A 21648-nucleotide genomic window follows, 5' to 3' on the forward strand; every position below is an offset into this window, starting at 1 on the left:
GCGGTTTCTCGCACGCAATCACTGGTCTCTCCATGGTTTTCTCCGTTCCTGCGACTAAATAATCCCGAAAGCCTGTCTCCGTGATTTTAGAGTATCGCGCCTTTGATTCAAAAGAGAGAGAGAGAGAGAGAGAGAGAGAGAGAATGAGAAAAGAAGGAGGAAAAAGTCGGCATCGTATCGAAACACGAGCAAAAAGCAACGTTCGACGCAACGTTCAGATTCTTTTCTCCGGAAGAATGTAAGGTGAAACGTAAAAATTGCAGTCACACCTGTGGTGTCTGTAGCCGTGACACGGGATATGACATTCCATCGTAAGTACACCGCATTCCAAGAGAAAGGACAGCAAACCAGAAGGAAATAAACGTCGTTGATATACGTAGGAATACGTAGGCGGGAATTGTCGCAAGAGATTTCATCCATATTTTCTTCGTTTATTCTTTCCTATTTCTTTCTTTTTTCTTTCTTTCCGGATCATGAACAGGCTTGCACGAATTGCACGCGAATGGTCTCGTTCATGATCGTCCCGACGTAAAATACAGTTTTGCAGAAGTCGAACGTGCGTGACCGTGCCAGAGACAATTTTACATGCCCACCTACTATATAGCGTCTATACCATGCACAGGTGTGGCCAGTTATTTCGCTCGATTTATTGCTCTCTTCGTTTATCGCTGCATAGCGACAGATATTGGCAATGTCGTAACAGCTTTTCGTCCCACGTTGGCGAATTTTTCGATCCGCCTTGCAAAGAAATTATTACGATATTTTGGTACAGCGCGGTCACTCGAGAGAAATCGACTCGATCGCGGTCGCAATCGCCAGTATCTGCGCCGCTGTCCGATTTCGAAATCGATTCCTTCGTAATTCTGATCGATCAACGAACAAAGTTCGTTCGACTATCGACTCCGCCGCTTTGCGCAGAATCGTTTCATCGTAAGTTGTTCTATCCTAAGGATTTGCATTTATGAAAGAGGAAAATGACGAGCTATATATATATATATATATTCGCGAAAGTAGATCGGAAATGGACACTCGACCCGTTAAGACGAAAGGTCTCTACGTAGTACGGAACACGATGACACGAACTGTCTAACTGTCGCTTCCTCTTTCGTAAACCGTACGTACGCTTTAACGTTCTCGTTTACCAGGTTGGGACGTGTCCTCGTTTCTCCGCGACTCCTTCCTTGAAATCGAACGATCTTGCCGTTTCCTCTTCCGATAGCTCGACGAATACCTCTGCATATATTAACGAGCGAAGGCACAACCTCCTTTTCACGCGAAATCGTATTAAACCGTTTGCGAATCGTTTTAGTCGCATTTTTCTTTTTGCATCGATAGAGAACTTCGTCCGTAGGATGTCTGCCCTATATTCTATTTCAACTTTCGTTTAATAGCGTTTTCCAAACAGAATAAAACGACGAACAACTATTAGCCGGTTACCGGTACACTCGTCCATAGACGTTCTGATACTTTGCTCGATTTATGGTAACAGTTTCTGAATTTGATCGAAGCGTCTAAGTGGATGAAAAAAATGAATTATTATTACGAACTCGGAGGATTAGAAACGTAATTTTTCTCGATATAAATTGCATCAACGTTTCATGTTTTTCTACCAGTTTAGAAAAATCCTAGGCCCTAGTGCTCTTACCTATGCCGATTACAAAGGATAAAATAATTACGCTTGTTGAATTTATCCGTAATTTTTTAATGAAAATATATCTGGCAAAAGGAAATATTTGATGTTTCGTCAAACGCGTTTAATTTCCAGAAGTATCCGTCTATGGAATATTTTTACATTTTTACGTGGGATGGTTAGTCGATGATGACCCGAATGTCGAGAAATCGTCGTGGGATGGGCGTAGCTCGGGGATCTTTCTTTCGATTCCACGCACTGCGATAATTATACGACTCTTTGTAATTATTGCCTTCCCCTCCCGATGTCACCCTATGGCGCTAACCGTGTGGCGTCATGCCAGTCGCTTGCTTTCCACTCGAAACTTGCTATCATTTTACCTTTTATGCGCTTGTAATTTTCACTTTTTCTCGATTGCTTCATTACACGCTGCTATACTTATTATATGCGCGTGTCCTGTTTTTGTTGCAGGTAAGCCTCGAGATATTTTTAGCATGTCGAAGTCGAAACACTTCCGATAATTTACTATCCTTTTTGGTAAGTCTAATTATCTCTCGTTGTTTCGGCAAACACGTTGAATTTTCGAGGATATTTCAAAATCAGATTCGATAATCGATGCGATAATCAACAGGGTAGTTAGGTTTTGTATTCTTCGATGAAAGAGACTTTATATCGTATTTAAATGTGTAATATCATCGAGGATAAAATTAACCATCGCACATCTCAGAATCAAATAACAACTTGGATAATCGTAATACATCATTTGTCATTTATAACATAATATCGTAGTCACGAAAGTATAATTTTTCTATATGATGCTAATTGGATAATAGCTAATAATAATAGCTAGAGGCTGTAATTATCTTGGTGCTATACACAATACTTGTAACAACAGTTAGATAATAACAGTTTGATGACTGGCTTCATGTGGACGTTATTAATAGCCTGTTGGTCGATCTCATTGAGAATATATCTGGATAACCCTTAATCCCTATTTAACGCTCTGTCGAGCGAAATAATGGCCGATCCTTCCATGTTTACGAGCATTAGAATTTACGGAAAAGAGCAACCATTTACACTCTAACTACTTCGAACCCCGTTGAACTTACACATTTCTGCAACTTGGAATAACTCATTTACCAAACAACGTCCAAAGTTCGTTCGAAGATGCGAACGAGTTACACGCAGCGAGACGTAAACGTGTACACGAGAATATGTACGCGAGAACGATCGCCGGTTGCCTCTGGATCGCGTTTAGTTAGCACAGTTTTCTCTCCGGGACGGTGAACGTCGCCGAGGCCGTAGACGTGGCGCCGATTTAAACGTTCCTCCGTTCCGCTCCAGCTGAAAGCCGTGCACTGTTGCTCGCCAACGTTTCCAGCTGCGATCTACGGATACGCTCGATCTCTCGTGGTCCATTGGAAAATAGCCGCGTTGGGGTCTAAGGGTTTATTCCATCGAGAGAAACCATCCACTGGATGGAAGCGTACGTATCGTGGAAAATTGGAAAGAATTTGTATAAATCCCTAATCGGTCCGATAAAATGGAAAATTATATTAATTTCGGTACGAGGATGTGAAATAGCTCGTTATTATTCAGCGCGGTGTTCGCGACTTCGAAACTTCTTGAAGAAATTAAATACTCTAGAAGCCTGCAACATTTGTTTGAAAGAATTCGCGATCAGCGAATTCTCTAACGCTCCATAGCGGATTTGCGAGAGAAGACTGGCGAAGTTACGGAGGTCGAAACGCGCTGCGATTCTAATCGAAACTCTCTTAACTTTCGCTGCGAATTTTCCGAACAAGCCGATATCTCTGTACAGCAAGTACTTGGACGAGCGGCGACGAATCGCGACCTGACTAATATCCGCTTAATCGAGTCGCCTCTTACCTTCCACGCGTCCTTGCGTAAGCGGCTCGACGACGGCCTTTGTCGTTGTTATTGTGTCATCGCGAGTAATGGGTACGACAGGCCGCTTCTGTCGGACAAGAGGGAAGAGCGGGTACCGGAGAGGAAACTCCGTTAAAAGGCAGCCTCGAAAGCGCCACGTGGGCGCTCACCTTCGATCGCGATGCGTCCACCGCGACGCATTCACGCACACGACTCTTTCGTACGCAGATACACGCGTAGATTCGCGTGAGAAAATTTCACGGTATTTCGGTGTACGCGTCGAGACGCGTTAGTAATCGCGCGTAGGTTTTAATTGGGCTGTGTATATGCGCGGCTTGCTCCACACGTGTCACGTAGGTGAAACGGCACCTATCCGTGCCAATCCGTTCCCTTTGTTCTCCGCTCTAACGTCGAGACCTATTACTCGCGCGTTTATCTTTGCCCTTTCGGCGTAAATTCCCGCTCACGAGTCCTTTTCCAGCTCCGTGTCGACGTAACGCGGTCGATCGCGATAAATATTTCAGGTGGAAATAGTCGGACCGTAAAGTAAGGCGACCAACTTCTTCTATTCCGTTCTTATTTTTCTTTCCTTAAGAACTCGATGACAAAGGACCACGGAGTACGAGTAAACGACAGATTCGAAGCTTGATAAAGCGAACACAGGCCGAGTGTCGTTGTTTTCCTCGGTTTTAGCCCTCGAAACCTGTAAACTTTTACCTACTGATCGATTTTACGGCTTGGGTTTATCGCTACCATCTTCTGCATGGACTAGCGCAGCTTTCTCGTTCACTATGTTAAATCGATTAGGAACGAAAGTGGATAGGGCTGTTCGTTCCGTCAACCCTGTCGCGGCCGTGTTCGTCGCAGCTCTACAAACCTAGATTCCCGCGCGAGCCGGTGTCCAGAAGATCGAGTGGATTAAAAAGCGAAGCCAAACCAGTCCTCCCTGTTGTTGACGTGAAACTTTTCTCGGTTCGGTCTGTGAACGCCGCGAAATCGGCATATAAACGCCTTGGACGAGGGAGAGGAAGAGGGAATCCTCAAACGAATCGAGGAGTGAAATTTTACCGCCTTTCACCGTTTGCATGCCATTTCGATCGAACCTGCCACCGATGTCTCCCGCGTTGTCTCCGTATCTTCCACGATTTAAATCCAGCTTTACGCAGTGCGTGGAATTGTGCGTCGTCGCGGCGAAGAATCAGCCTCGAGCCACGAGCGTCGGCAGAAGAAAAACGACCTTCGACTTTTACTCGTTCGTCTTAGTAACGGATGCGTCAGAGCATCTCGCGTTCTGCCACGCGTTCTAACGTCATGTATCGCAAAAACTGCCCCGGATACATGGGGTTCTCGCGAGAACAGAACACACCATCGTACAGAAACGTAGCAACACCACGTAGATAGCAGAATGGAATAAACCGATGCAGACTATTTTTGGAATCGTTTGCTTATTCCCGTCTCTGGCATTTTAATCGAATATCCTGTTTGATGAGCAAACATTACTCCGCTGGTATTCCTCCTGCTCTCTCTCTATCTATCTATCTATCTATCTTTTTCTCTCTTTGTTCGTTCATTTTCCAAGAAACATCCGTCGCTTGTACAGTCACCGGAAATTCGGATTCCTCGGAGATTTACTTCCCTCGAAAGATGGTTTCAGAAGAAGTTATGCTGCAATGTCGAGAGAGTTTTAATCACCGGACAAGGTGAATTTCCGCGCGCCGGTGGAATACCAAAGAGGTGAGCAAGCGAGGAAAGGTGGTCGCGATTCGAAGGCTAAATTTAAAGATCGAAAGGTTTGGACGGTGGCTGTTGGTCGACGGTCTGCCTCGGCTCGCTTCCAGATTCGTCGATCGCCGGGCGAATGCACGAGTATACAAATATATCGCAGGCGCGTGCACTGCACACACGCATTCCCTCGGCTACGCGACAGCCGTGCATTCCAGAGGAGTGAGCGCTGCATTATCATTGGCGCCAGCGCGCTTTCGATTCGAGGAAATCCGGAGAGCAACCCTAAAAAAGGCGGTTTTCACGGTTTTATGACGGCTTTCTACGAGTTTACTTCCGCTCATCTTCAACCGACTCTTCCCTCCCCTTCCCTACTCTGTTTCCTCCGTTGCTCGATATCCCTTCGCTGAACGAGCAACGTTTGATATATCTCTTCCTATCTGGCAACAGCCCGTCCGAATACGCGCGCACCGAGACGTCTTATGGACCGTTTTATGTCCATAACTGCTTTGTTTAATTTTCTAGTGGACTTTACGGGGGCAAGCCGAAAATAAAAGCGCGACAGTTGCGTCAATGTTATCGCTTACGTAATTGCATCGACGCAACGTGTTCGCCGATGGTGACAAACATATTAAGAAGTAACGTTATAATTATCGTGCGTATAGATCGTTTCTATTATCGGTTACGAATAAACGTCGTTTCATCGAGCTTGAGAAACCGAAGCGCCTTTCGGTAGACCTTGAACTACAATCGGCAAGCTTATCGAGTTAGCGACAACCGGATAATTGCTTCTTGGCTAGTTAACCAGCGATAACGCGGCAGTTGGCCAAAGCGATCGACGAAAAATTCTTCTCCCGTTACTCAGCTCGAGCGATTGCGCTCTTGATACGTCATCGACGACCAAAAGACCGTTAGACAGAGAAACGTTATACCAAAGGGCAAAACACGTCGGAAAGTGTGTCGCAAACGTGTAACTCGTGTCTCGAACGACGAACAGCGAAATTGACAATGGAACAACGAGAGATCTACGCTTGGACGCGTGGATAGCTGGAGGCACGTCGAAGAAGGATGTATCGTGAAAGACTTGGGTGGTGAACGCGCCGCAGGAAGTAGGCGATGGATGCGGGGCAACCACGACTCGCGTCTGTAATAAAACGGAACTCGTTTTGTGACCTCTGGCCATTTCGACGGCACAGTAAATTTTGCCTTTGGCGGAGGACCTGTTTACCAGTTAGCCGGGCTCGTAGCAAGGCTGGGTTATTCGAGTCACCTAAGCTTCGATATCGATATCAAAATTCCATCTCGAATTCTGCACAGAATCGTCAAGCTTGTACTTGTTGAATATGTACACACGCTATCCAAGTACGATAATTACGACTAAGAATAGTAATATTAGTTGAACGAACTTTCCTTTCGACGAGTAGAAGTTACACGCTCGTAGAGAATTAATTGTCAATGTACGCGATATGTTTATTTCGCTGTTTATCACGCTACTTATAAACGAGGCGAACGTAGATGGTTTAACGATAGTTCGTAAGAGAATTTAGCGAATTCAGAAGCAAATTATTTGCCTGGAATAACCCTGCTTCGAATGTGAACGCTGGTAGAACCGTCTTCGACAGTCGAATCTCCGAGCGACGAATTATCAGACATTAATTTTACGAGGATACAGCGAGCCTCCTTGTCGACTCGCTTTCGCATTTTAGGAGGCTCGGAACGAGTTTCCCCGGTGAAGTACGCGTATCCGTGCATCGTTCATGTTGCAAACTGCGAGGAAGAAGTGGCACGAAGAGGCAAGTGGCACGAGGGCAAAACGAAAGGGAATGAGTTTTTAACGGACGCAGTAAAAGCGCTGGGCGCACCCTTTCTCTCTTCGAGGAAGGCATTCCGTCGAACACAAATCCCGCGGTGTTTCCGAGGGTTTCACCTCTCGTCGGTGAGATTCTCGTCGATGGAACGACGTTATTTTCGACGCTCTCTATACCTGGGAGAGCCGCAGCCTGGGCCTTTTACTCGCGTAGTCCGGCTGTGTCGTGCCAGAACGAATGAGTAATCCCTTCGGAATTTCGCTCGAAAAGTGCCTTTCCTGTGAAACCAAGCAGCATCCTTCCGAGCACTCTCCTCTCTCCTCTCTTCTCCACGCATCGCTAAAGCCTCTCTCTTTCTCTCTCTTTCTCTGTTTTCTTTCTTTCACAAGCCCTACACGAAGCAGCGTTTATTGGAACATCGCCAGAAAAGAAAACCCTTTCATCCGCTTTCAAAGACTCGTAATATTCGTCCGAGTGAAACTTTACGGCGCGCCAAAATATTTTTTGGCTACGGATCCGGCTTACTCAGCTATCTCCGCTGGAAGATCAAAGTGCAGACGGCTTGGCGTACCCGTCGTGCTCTTTAAATTTCCGTATTTTGCCAAGTTTCATCCGAACGAGTCCATCTAGGTGACGATGGGTGCTCCCTAGATCCATTGATCGAGCTCGATCTTGGCCAGAGAGAGAGAGAGAGAGAGAGAGATATCGGCCCGTGGATAATGCGAGTAACCTTCATCCGTGGACCGTTACTCTGCCCTGCCGGGCCCGCCGGCTACGGTTATTCAGGTCTCTGGGTCCCCGATCGTCGCGACACCGAGGTGAGGACACGTCTCGCGTGAGACAGCCTCCTTCTTCGCGCCACTCTTTCAGTCTCCAAGTCTATGCTTGACATCGCGGTGACCGTCACCACGGCAAACCGACGCGTTTCTCTTCGTCTTGCCCGTTAAATCGCGGTTCATCGCGGTAGATGCACGGCTACAGGAATTATCCACGACGGTTTGTTACGCGCGAAAAGATTCTAGCGGAGAACGTTACTTCCGATTCGGTTCGAGGTCAAAACCGATTCGTCGACTGGAGACGCGTGTCGGCTCAATGCCTTCTCGCGTGACCGCCGGTCTTCCGCAAGTAGGCCACGTGCAAAGTAGGCCTCCTCACGAACCAGCCCGATAAACGAAGACGCGTTGCGGCTGCGGCTCGCGAGAAGTCATCTCGTCTCTTTCATCCTTCGTGTCTTGTCTCGACGAAATACGGGGTCACGTTGTAAAAGGCGTTCCTTCCCAGGAAGAACGAAATACCTGAGTCTCGGGATTCTCGCTAATGGGATCAAGAGGCGGGCAGAGTTCGCGAGGCGTGTGCTCGACACACTCGAATCATTTGCTCCAACGAGACAACTCGTCCGTTGCTGACATCGAGAGATATCGTTTCCCGATAAATCTCTCGGTGTTATCCTTTGAACGTTTCCATCGAAGAACCTCGACGCTTTCCGGAGAGGTGATCCGTTGTCGCAGTGCAAAGTGTACGCCGGTGTTCGTTAAAAGCTTACGAATTACGTATGCTCGCTAACTATGTATGTGAACTCGACTAACGTCGACTAACAACGAATACCGTTCACTGGGGAACGCGCGATGTTTGCTACGCGCGAAGATTCCGTTCGTTCAAACACTCGATTGGAAATTGTCAAGTGCACGATGCGTACAGTTATCGCGCTAAATAAAATAATTCAAATTCCAACCTGTCTCCATTGGATCACGAAAAACGTTCCTTTCGTATGAAGAATATAGTTACGTGCCATTTAAACGATTATGAGAAGGAATGGCAATTACGAAATATTTGTCTAAACTATGGATACCAAACGATAGAAACAAGCAACGATGTTAACGATCGTCGAAACACGGTGGATCGCGGTTAAGAAGTTGCTGGCGATCGTATCGTGTTACGGCCACGATTCTCGAAGGAGAACGATTCACGATCACCTCGACCGAACACCTTTGCTAGTTTTGTCACGAGCACTGTGTCGAAGGCACGATATCGTTACGGAGCTATGGCGACAGAGCAACGATCTCGTGTCACGGTGTAGGATACGCGAATTCGTGCGTGGGTTTGCCGATTATATAGGCTGAAAGTTGTCGATCGTACCGCTAAAAGACCGTCCAATTACCGTGGCCGATGTGTGGTATTAATGAGAGCATGTCCATGCCATGTAGCTAGTTTTGAAAGCTGTCTGATTTATAGTCTCGGTTTCCTTCGAAACGCGATTAAGTATCACCGATATCTAACCTGCAAATAAGAACCCTTCTAGCACAGATCTCGGTGTAGCGCGTGTTGTATACGACGCTCGTGGACGACCTTATTTCACCGCTAAAACTTGCGACACTTTCCGCCGTGACGTTTTTACGAAATACCTGGCTGCTCGTAAATCGCTATTTACTTCTGCAATTCGCGATTATCCACGTACTTCCACCTTCGTAATCCTTTATTATTCTATCCTATTATTTTCCGGGAAATTAGCGGCGAAGAAAGACGTAGCGTTTCGTCAGAAAATGGGCAATAACTTCTTTCTCTATCTATCGGCAGTTTAAAAATTTCGTCCTAGAAATTGTCTCTTTTGTTCTGAAGCTGAACGTGTTCTTCCATACTCCTGAAAATTTCCAAAATATTGCTCGTTTTATCGAAAATCATTCCTGAAAAAGCTTGTGTGAACTTAACCGGTTGTTTCCACACTTTCAACTGTGTCATTAAAATCCTCTTGTTACGGTCTACGTTTAGCATAAGTTAATTAGAATATATATATTTCCCTCAAATTGAAGAAATTCTTCTTAACGATAAAGCTAACCAACCCTTGTAAATAAGGAAATAAGAAATAGGGTAAATCGTTAAGCAAATAGATCAATATAAGGCTTAGATCTGTGTTAAGCAAACGATACCTGCTAATTTGTGACCGAGGATATGCCAGGGACAAATTGTCTCCGCCTTAAGCTGGAGTCGATAGTTCCGTGAAAGGGTCGCGGTTTACAGATTAGCCGGTTCTCGGTTCTCACGACTAGTAGCCTTTTGTATGCAGAAGCGAGCGAGAAGGCACGCAGGCAGAACTGCGCCGAGGAATTTCGACCGGACCCTGGTCGACGTTGAATCACACGTGAACGTTAACTCGCTTGGACGTACATACCGCATATACCAATCGTGTTGTGACTCAGTCTTCGCGTTCAGACCCCTGTCAAAACACTCGACACATCGGAGAAAGGAACGCGACTTTTGTTTCGTAATCACGAATCGTTAGATGAACGAGACACGAAACGATCCACGTGTTACATCATGGTATCTGTATTTCTTACAGTGACGAAGATACTTCCTAGAAAGGTAGAAACAACGGAACGAAGTTGCCGAAGACGAGTCATCGGTTGCACCCGCTTTGTAAAAATCTCCTCTCTATCCTTCTGCACGCTGTAACATTCGAGACGTCCGATATTTTCTCTTTCCTTCGATCTCAAATATTAGACGTTATTTTTCGATAGCCTGCGTAATTGTTACACGTAAGTGTACAGGCAAATAATTCGTTACTAGCTTCGGATAGGACCTTTTAACTTCGTAATGAGAAAAGGCAGATGGAAATTAAGGGATCGTTGAGAAGCGCGGTTGGTCAAAGTTTGGCTCTCCAGATACTTGTACGACAAATATCCGAAAAGCGCACAACGAACACAGTTAGGCCTCTTTGGTCAGCGTTCGCGAGGGGGAAAAAGCGAAAATTCGAGGGACAAGGGAGAGGTGAAAAAAGCAAAGGGTTAGAGGCTCGGTTGAGTCACGAGCGCGCACGGTCGGTCGAAACGAAACGTCGACGTTCGCCACGCATCGTGCGTGCAGGTTGTACGCGGAGGGCTCACCAACGATACGTATCTATGTTCGACCGGCTGAGTCACGTGGGAAGCATGCGTGAAGTTATTCCTTGGCAGGTTCGGCGCTTTATACCCTTACTCGCCCGCCTTCTTCCTCCGTTTCTTTCCCTTTCTTCGTTTCCTCTCTTGCTGTTTCCAAGCGAACGAGTCAACGTGTCACGACTCGCCTCTTTGCCACCACGTCCATCGAATCGCTGCAAATTGATTCGCTCGTACGCGTAATCCGCGCTACGAACACCGGAATCGATCGATCCTAGCGGTTAGGCTCGCGTTCATTAGCTGACAATGAAAGGTCGCGCACCTGACTCACCTTTGTGTTCGAAGGAAGCTGTACGAAACGACTGTGTTATCCGCATCCGCGATTTTAACGGGCTACTGTGCCTACGGTTGCCGATCGTCGATATCTTCGTCGCTCGTCGCCGGCAAAAATTCGATCGATTCTCATTACGTTTCCATTATTTCGTGGGAAGCAAAGAGAGTTGAAATCGAGTCGAGAATACCAGACGATACGAATGCTAAGAACAATTGGTTCGTGGCACGTAGCAACGCGTCTTCGTTCGCCTATGTGGGCGTATCGCTTCGGGCTCGAAGCGATTTGTCATAGCGACCATGTTAAATTATAAGGTCTCGATCGAACAGTCAATTACCGGCATTATGTAAATATTTTAGTAGAAAGATGGCAAGATGGAGCCAAGCCGGACTTCGGCCGGCAATAATGGAACAGGAATATTCCAATTAAGCCTCGTAGGAAGAATGCAGCCTCGCATAAACATAAAATAGCAAACGTCCGATAATGTTCGCCTCGTTGCTCGATCGCGTACATCGTCCGTCATTACGGTTAATCGTGTAATAGAAAGGAAATCTGTCTCGTTATACGCCGTAGATAAAATGGATAGAAAATGGAAGGCGGATTTGAGGAGAATGGCATCGAACCTGTTAACTTGGCTCTTTCTTAACGACTTCCATCGTATAATTATGAAATAAAAGGTTACCGGTAGAGGCAAATAAATCAATTTCATATCACCACGATAGATAAATCAATTTCTATTTCAGATAAAGGTATTTCTTACGAGGCAAACGTTCAATTAGTCTCTGGTCGTGGAATTTCACGGAGGGTGGCGTCTATCCGTCTGGTTCCTCGAAATCCTCCCTCGTCGGTGGCAAAGGTAGGGGAGCGTCTTTGCCATTACCACGGTCTCCAGCTCTCGAGCACAATGCTGTGAAACGATTTGCACTTGAATGCCAGGTCTCATCCGTTTTCAGACCGGATGCAGGTCCCGCCTTGCCCCGGATGCTATCCCTTTACCGCATCGACGCACTCGCGTCTCTCCTCCAACTATCTCGTTCCGTCAAACAGCCGTCCAATTTCCACTATTTTTTTCCTTTTTTCGTTCGCTCGGTTCGAGGACATCCATTCTCCAGCTCGCAATTAAACGAAGCATTATAAATTCATGGAGAACGAGACGCACGATCGGGTTTGTCGTTGGTCCTGTTTTTTCGGTCGGCAGGCAGGCAGTTCCCTTCCTCTTAACCGAAATACAGACGCCCACGCGTCTCGCCGACAAAACCAGATACGTTTCTCTCGATTTTTCACCACGGCTATAAATCATGGCCACCTCGGTGTCTCGAGTTAATAGCTGAGTGGAGAAACTCATTAAGCATCCCGCGAATGGTTTACTTCTACTTACGCTAATAACCTTGCCACTTTATTGTTTGTTTCCTCGAAGATTCTGTCTTTATTTATTATGTCTGTTTGCGTATCATTTAGTTGGAACATTTAACTTTCGCCAACGCGATACGAAGATGTATTTTTATTCGCGCGCTGGGAAAACTTGTACAATTCTGTCGTTACGACGATGGCTAACAACTTCTCATCGGACCAACGGTCAAGGAGGAGATCACCAGATACGCGGAAAGGTACAGAGAAAGAATAACAACACACCCAAACAGGCTGGCTACGGAAACGATCAACACAAGAATAGAAAGAAGACTAAAAAGGAAACACCCAGCTGATCTCATAAAGGATATAAACTAAAAAACGCGAAGATGGCACCCCGCTGGGGGTAACCATACACATGCTATTCAATCATATGTTATAACATTTTACCTAATGTCCCACTGGACAAATTGTAAAATTAAAAATAAACAATATAATAAAAAAAAAAACTTCTCATCGTAATTTTTTTCATCGCGAAACTTCTTTTTCGTCGCAAAGTCACACGCAGCCGCGATTCAGTCGCCGGAGAGAAACGCGTCGTTTACATTCACAAGTACGACGAATTATAATATTAGATGACGCGTAAAAGAAAAGTCGAGGAGTATCGAAAGGCAATAAAAGTCAAGCAATGGCAATAAATTGAAATAGCAATGCGAAGAACGCGGTAAAATATCGCGGATTCATCAGGAAAGAAGCCATAACGACTAACGGTTAATAGATGCAGCTTCCAAGAATAGAACATCCTTGAAGGGGATAAGCTAACTGCAGCTCCGATATACTGCGATTTACTTTTCATCCTCGTTTCCCATCGATCGTTGCCGCCCAACGAGACCGTGTGAAAAAGCCACTTCTCACGTCGCGATTCCAACCATCGAAAAACGAAAAACACGAAAGGTAAAAAAGAGCGGTGGAGCGCAACGAGCATAACGAGTGTTATCGCGATGATATTTCCGCGCAGGTATGTATTTCGCCTGCGGTTAATTTTATTTCACGCTGCGTGATATCGCGAAGAAAAACAAAGAAACGATACGATTCCTAGAAAAAAGGAACCGTTCAAGAGTGTTGAAACAGACACGGAATTAGTGTAATCGCGACACTTGTTGTCATGCGCGGATTATTGTTATGGTATCGTGCCACGACAGTCGAGGGTCGTTGTTACAGCTCTGTTATTCGTTCTTCTCGGTTCGAGCGGTTCAGACGTGTACACGTAAGTGAAATATGGAAATCGATTTAAACGATACGTGGTATCCCTGTTATTTTCCAAAGAATAGAGAAACAGCTTTGGTGTTTAAAAACGAATTTATTGAAAGGGGACAAAGATACAGGTTTTATATTCGAAGGACCCTGACGTAATAGACTTTTCTTTATTTACAAATAGTATGATGTAATACTGTCACAATAGTACAATCAATCACCGTTGACGCGAATGCCACGTATCGTTTGCACGATATAAAATTACCTGTACATAATTTAATTCGTTCTGAATTTTTGAAAAGACGAGTAATTAAAGTAAGCAAAATATTTATTTGCACTTGCAGCGATTGTATTTGCGTTTGTGCGTTACATGTTTAAGACGTTAAAGTTGTGGAAGATTTTTGGTGAAGCGAACGGTTCGTAAATATAAAAAATAGGTACAGATCTCGTTGCTTACATCGTTCGAGATGTAGATGTATTCCATTTAAGATGCTAATTGCGCGCAACGAATGACAGTAAATATCCGCGAATCGTCGTAGAGTTTCGCCGCGATTAAGTCGCGTTTCGACGCGTGACCACCGAGGTCTGAATTTTTGCTGATTGTTTTGCGAACGGCCTCGAATCGGTGGTAATTGATAACCGGTTCTCCGGCGTATTCGCTTAAGACGTATATACTTCTCTCATATCGAGCAGCGTGCTGACTCTTAATGAATTCAGCTGATCGAACGCGTACCTTTCGTCACGGAGACGCTCGAAATCCACGCGAATTCCTCGAAAAAGATCTGCGTCGAAAAACGTTCCTCGAGAAGTTAACTAACCTTCCGACGAACACGTTCAAACGCCACCATCGAACACGGTAGACTTTGGTTATCTGTTCCCGCTTTAAAACCAACCAGATTTTTCATCGAATGCTACAAGACAGCGATAGGTTTGCAAACGCCGTATCTTTAGTTCGCTTTAGAATCTACCGTGGTTTGACGTTATGCTCTTGCGATAAATCATTTGCGTCTTGAGAATTAAACGTTAATCGTGTACCTATGTAACGAGAAAATTTGAAAATTAACGAAAAGATGCAAGAAAAACTTAGCGTACGTATGTAAATTGCGAGTTAGTTACGTCGTTCTTTAGACGTCCCATCGTCGAGGACGACAATTCGTCAGACCACAGGCAACCGCTTTAATCATAGCCTTAGAAACTTAGAACGGATCCTCGAGACAGTTTGAACAAGAGTACGTTACATATTTGTCATGCTCCGGTCCGGTAACGTACGTGCCTCGAATACGGCCGCATTGGCGTTTAGAAGAAGGAAGAAAATCGTAAAGTACGCGCGATACAAAAGCGAGTAGCGGATCCTCGTTGAAGTATCGTCTCTAAGGTAATTGCGACACGCTTTAGTACTTGTCACAGTTTCACGTGGTCGCCGGCTTTCGCTGGCAACGACGAAGACCGGCAACTCAAGGGGGAAGGTAATAATCGTTAGTCTCTCTGCAAAGCGACGTTACGTCACACGGCCGAGTTTCTAGCATCCGTTTAACGCGGCCGATTGCACCGACCATTCCGCGATCGATGCCCCTTCTTCCAGCGATTCCAAGTTTCACGTCGGCTGGATATGAAAACCAGTTAATTTCACCCGATGTGCTTTTGGAGTTATTCCTAGTAGAATAAATAGGTAATATGGTATCGTATTACCTGTATTTACACATTACCTAGATTAAGCAAAAAGTGACGAACATTTGTAATGATTTCTAATCTTACAACCGAGATAATTGCTTCATTACTCGTATAGTCGATATCGAAAACGCGCTATCGAGAAACTATTGCCTAGATCGATCCTTATCTTTTAATATCACCATTCTTTCCGTCAACATCCTCTAAATTCAAAATTGTTCCAGCTCGTACGAAAGTAAATCTCTAGCTACGTTTGAAAAATATATGCCTTGAAGAATGCGTGTTGTAACCTACTTATATTGGAGTACGAAAAAGATAACGAGTTCCAAAATAATTCGATATAAAAGAAACTCAGTCCGATGGGAAAATATCGGTTTCCAATACTGGAATATCCTCGAACGAATAGATTCGAGACGGCGAAGGCTGGTCTCGTAAAATCGAAGCGATTAACAAGCGTAACAAGTGAGACACGAATCAAAGTGCACTCGTAGTTGGTTCACGAATCGACCAGAGGTCTGGAAACGATCGGATTTCGCTCGATAGACGCGATTCGCGCGTCCATTGGCACTCTTTCGTTTTTCTTCCGTGAGCGAAGGAACACGCGTGCACTTTATTAGCCGCGAAATCGCGAATTAAGAACCTTTCGCGCGATACACGCAGCGAAAGAAAAAGTTATCAACGTGGAAGAGGAATCGGCGTGGTGGCTCGGCCGTGGAAGCGTCGTAAGGAAGCGTTTCGATGCGAAGAGACATCCGAAGCACACGGTTCTCGGCGTTGTTTCGCGATTCGCGTTTCTCTTACGTACGGCTACCTGCGGTGGCTGCTATCGCGAATATATATCCGTCGCACGTAAAGAAGAAATAAATTCCCAGCAGGCCGTAAAGAAATCCGTACCGAAGGCGTGTGCACCATCGCCTTGGTAGCTCGCCAACGAGGTTAGTGGGATTTGAGATTTTCGATAGCTCCTTCCTACACGTATACGGCGTAACGTGTCGAGGATAACCGGCGTTCTCTTCTCGCGTGAACGCGTTCCTCCTGTGCACGAGAATGCTCGATCGTGTCTCCTGCTCGGCCCAGGTTCCAGCTCTTCGAATCCGAACCGAAGAACCAGAGAGCAACAACGCTCGATTCTCTCTTCTCGTCCCGGCTAATTTGCATACGAGCGAGTTCGATGCACCAAACCTTAACCCTAGAATCGTTAACGGAGGAATTTACCGAACGAGACAAACAGGAGAATGTATAATTACCATTATTTTCTATGTTCGAACGATATGGACTGTTAAGTTGGACGTTTAAAAAATTGCTGGTCCGATGTTACGTACACGCCGCTGTCTATATTTTCGAAGCTGTGATCGTAGAACGTTTCTCTATCGTTAATTCTGTACTATAATCTGCTAGGCTTGTTAGAAACAGATATTTCAATTGATTTAGGATTTCAACTTTAAACAGACGGAATTTGTATCAAGTGTCCAAATATGTACTTATGAACGGTAGCATATATCATATTTTTCAGCAGAATTACCCACGGCTGAACTAACGACAAGTTTTTCGTGTTTGTTGCAGGTACGTATCGCTCGGACGTATTTACCGGAGATACCGGTAACAGGGATCCCCATTGTGACAAAGTATACCTATGATTAGTCGACACTGATAATTCGTTATCGTTACGCGTAAGGCGTCGCTCGGGAGATTGCCTCACGATTATCTTTCTACATACATAGCAACGAGCGAAAGGTTACAGGCGAGCTTTTCACTTTTCCCTCCTTTCATCTTGTCGTTCTTCGTTGCGATGAAATTTTCGTGGGTGTTAATTTATGTTAATAGTCACCGATTTCTGGCATCGGTACCTTTCAAGGTCGCTGTGAATCGACAGAACGTCTCTCACCGTGTGTCTTTGCGTTTCGAAAACAATCCGTAGAAATTATTTAATCTTTCTTGGCGCAACGCTAAAGAAAATGTTTCCTGTCGTGTTCGTAAAAAGCGAGAACGTAAATTCCTAGAAATATCCGCGGTCTATCGTTTGGAACGGAAGAAAAGTCTTTCCGAACGCCGTGAAAACAGAAAATTCAGGGTCAACGAACCTCACATCGTGCTAGACGAAATTCGAACGGTACAATGCGAGGGCGAAGATCTTTTGGCAAGACGATACCTTTGGTCGCCCACGTTTCGCGTCGGTCATCGCACATTGTAAACTGTTGTCCAGGACGCGTGGTACAAAAGTATTGTACTTGCTCGTGCCTGACTCACGCGACTTGATTTGGTTTTCATACAGCAGAGACACACGGCACACCTTGATTTAACGCAACATCTTCCTCGGCTAATTATGATTCATCGACAGTAGCCATCGATAGCGACGACGTTTATGGAAATTCTCCCTTTAACTGTGACTAACATGGCCGATAACTGTTAGTCGATGGCATCGTGCGAGTCGACAAAGAGCGCTATATAATAGTACGTTTTGTTTTTGAAGCAGCAGCGATACGAAAGAAACATTCCTTCAAGACAAGCTGGTAATAAGTCCAAAGTATCGTTCTAGTTCTAATTAGTGCGTCTAAAAGCCAACTCGGAGAATCCCACTTTCTCTAAATATCCGAGCGTCGGAGATGACGAACATCCGCATACAGATAGAAGCGAACAAATACCATGGACCTTTCGGCTAGAAAAGTAGGTATCACGAAAGGGAAAAGAGAAAGAAGGAAAAGAAGGAGAGATGGACCGGTCGATCCGAGGATCGTTCATCTCGACCGCACGGCGACTTCCTGCTGTCGATCGTTGAAGTATGGCTGGTGCGAACCGACCAGTTTGGTACCCTTCAAAACTTCCCATCGACGATCGCAAATAAACCCAGTCTACTTTGATGCCTTGCGAAAATAAAGCTGACGTTCCCTCCCCTGTATCTCGATCGAGCATCGTTGCAACGAAGCGCAACTACTGTACCTTTCGCCAGACTTGCATCTCGCTCGATAGATTTCGCCGTTCTATTGGGTTCTATTGTCATCAGGTGGTATTGACAAAATCCGCAATCACCTGGTTACCAACCTAATAGATTTCGTGAAAATATAAAGAAAGAGAAAGATAATAAGAAAGGAGAGGAGATGCGTGGAACTGAGGAGGAAGAAAGGGAAGGTTGTACGGTGGAACGTCGAAAGAAATCACGAGAGATAGAGGATCGAGAGATCCGTTGGTATGGAGTATCGGTTTCTTCGGGGGTCCCGATTTAGCCACGGAACGCCGCAAAACGCCAATAAGAGGATACTTTGGTCGTTGTCGGGATTAATGCTCGTCACGAACGAACGAAGGGACGGGCGTCGACTTCTAAATTTCACGAGGAAAAAAACTAACCGGAGGGAGACGCACGAGGCGTTTGGCGAACGTACGTGGACGAAAAGGAGGAAGCCTCGGGCAAAGAGGGGAGACGGACTCCCTTGACGTCCTTCGTCGGTCGCCACAGTTTGCTGACCCGGTTTGAAAAGAGCAAAAATCGATGTCGATGGGAGAAGGAAGGGACCCAGGGGCCGATCGAACCAAAATCGACCAACCGGTCGACGGCTGGGTACCGCGCATTAAAATCTCCCCGCTCTAATCTGATTCGATTATTAATCCTGTCGAGATCAGGCTTCTAAAAATAACACCGTAGGTCACGACGTGTGCCACAGCGTCGATCTCTGCGTAAAAATTGTTAAGATGTCGTAAAACGATCGATTAAAGTAATATCGTTTCCGAGGATCCGTGGATCGATGATGTAATTTAAAGGATTGGAAAATTGAAGAAAAGAGTAGGCTTTCCTTATGACCCATTTAATCGCGATATTAGAATTCGTCTAGTCTGTTTCGAAGCAGCGTATAATTATCCTTCTCGTTGGAGATGAAACGAACTGGTCAAGAGACAGGAATCGCGCGAAAACTCGCCGAGCCGTTGGTTAATGGCTACGAGAGCAACGAACGAGGAGAAAAAGAGGAAAACGGAGCCGGAGGAAACTGGAACGGGTCGTTTTGTAACCGTTCTCGGAGGAGGTTAAATATCATTCCGTTCGTTCTTCGGCGGGCAACGGATAAACACCGGTGAACGATTCGCGTGAAAGTTTCATCGTGCTCGTTGCCCGATAAAAATGTTACTCGTCTGAACGAACTCTCCGAGAGAAGGTAGACGATCGTGGTATTTGGTCAACAGGCTTTTGACTGCTGTCGACCATATAATTGCGAGATCCTCGATGACCTTTCGACGCACTCTCGACATTGTCGAAAGGTTAAAAATTAAATTGTTGGAATATGCATGTACGTATATTGCGAGAGTCAAAGCGTATGGTCCACAGAGATGTTTTGTATGATATTCAACGATAGCAACGAAGGAAACACGTTGAATTACGATCGAATTATATTGTTTTCGTGGCATGACAAATTATTACAACTTCGTTCGAGATACATATGTATACTTGATCCTTCGTAGGACCGAGAATCATCTTGTGTCGCAGTAATAATCATCCTGCAGGCAGAGAAAGAAAAATTTCTGCGGCGGTCGACCGCAGAAGGTTTCGAATGAAACGATTCGAAGCGGTTTGCGGGAATGCAGCCGATCCCGTAAAAATGATAAAAGTGTTCTAGCATGGAAGCAACAAGCAGAAAAATACATTTTTGCCAGCAAGATTCCAAAACCTGCTCCCGTGACATTACCGCAGTTGAATTCCTTTTCGTACCACTGTGAACGAGGCACGGAATTCAAACGACTGTTTAAGAGCTCGTCCTGCTGCTACTTTCTTCTCTCGCGACATTTGCGAAGAATCAGGAACTGCAACAGACCCGAGACCAACGATTATGATTCGCAAAAAGAAAAAGAAGCGTTTGTCATTTCTGTGTCAACTATGAACATTGAGTCGCTCAGAAACCATACTGATCGCATAAACTAAAACGCTTAGAAGCGCGACAAGAACGAACGATATTTGCTAAAATTTGTCCTACTTTTACAATTTACAAGTATTCCTTTATGATACATAATCTGATCTGAAATTTATGTCTACGAGAGCCGAAGTCCATCACCAGATGGATTTTCAGAAGCTCCATTATTACTCCAAATTTTGGCTGCAGGTAAAGTTTCTCCGTCACGGCGATTGGCATCAAGGGATTAAAAAGATTAATGAAAGATTTAACCAGATCTTGGTCCATTCACGACGCAGACACGATTACTCGATTATAAACCCGGACGATTGCGTTGGAAGTTTCGCTTCTTAGCGAAGTTTAGTCGATTAGCTGGCGACGCTTAAATGGCAGCGGCAGACTCGCGACACGATATTCCCCGTATTTTTCTCGGTCCATCCTGGACAGCCGCAAGCCGTATCAAGTGCGTGTATTGCGTAACGCGTGTACCCGCTGTGCGTCCAAGTCCACCAGCACAATGGCGTTAACGAGCGACAATCGACGGGAAGACTGCGAACGTGTCCGCTTGACTCGCGCAATAATGCGTTTCTGTTACCCCGCGTTTGTACTCTCGCCGAACTAAATTCTCGCTTCTTCGATGATCGTTTCCTTCTAGCTCCATAAAGGTCAGAAAATCCATAAAAGTGTATTTATCACGTTTCCTCTTATGATTTTCATATCGAATTGTTGCTAGATCCTGTGGATTTTCCCTTTTTAATCTAACAATGGCAGTATCGGGTTGGCAACTAAGTGATTGCGGATTTTGTCATTAGGTGGCATTTCTCATTTATTTTTATATTATAGTCCATAGTATACGTTATATAGTCTACACTATAATATAGCATATAGTCGGTTCTTAATCTGTGGTCTGTGAGCCCTCGGGAGACGGAAGTCATCACACGCGCAAGTCATTATTTTTTTATCCGAATAAAAGATATTTAATACGCGTATTCATCTATAAATATAGTGTAAATAGTATAAATATAGTGACTCGCTTCTATCGAAATTCGGAGGTTGTTGAGGAGAGTTTCAAACGCATATATTTAACACGTTACGGATGGAAGTTGCGAGTCTGAAGTCTTGCGGCTCTGAGACAATAAAGAGTTATTTATAGGAAATCGGTGGTAAACAAAAGGTTAAGAACCTCTCCGTTATAGCGTATAGAGCTGGTAAGCCAGTTGGTTTCACGCGAACCGCTTAATTCTGGACGGAACGATCT

General features: G+C 45.2%; 1 protein-coding gene across 2 annotated transcripts in view; it reads left to right on the forward strand.

Moving 5' to 3' along the window:
- The window catches only part of LOC122574518 (serine/threonine-protein kinase 17B-like), a 64387-nt gene that overhangs the window by 13274 nt on the left and 29465 nt on the right, over nucleotides 1-21648 (forward strand). The window lies entirely within an intron of this gene.

The sequence above is a fragment of the Bombus pyrosoma genome, linkage group LG13 (genome assembly GCF_014825855.1).
Source record: "Bombus pyrosoma isolate SC7728 linkage group LG13, ASM1482585v1, whole genome shotgun sequence".
In the NCBI taxonomy this organism is placed as follows: Eukaryota; Metazoa; Arthropoda; class Insecta; order Hymenoptera; family Apidae; genus Bombus; species Bombus pyrosoma.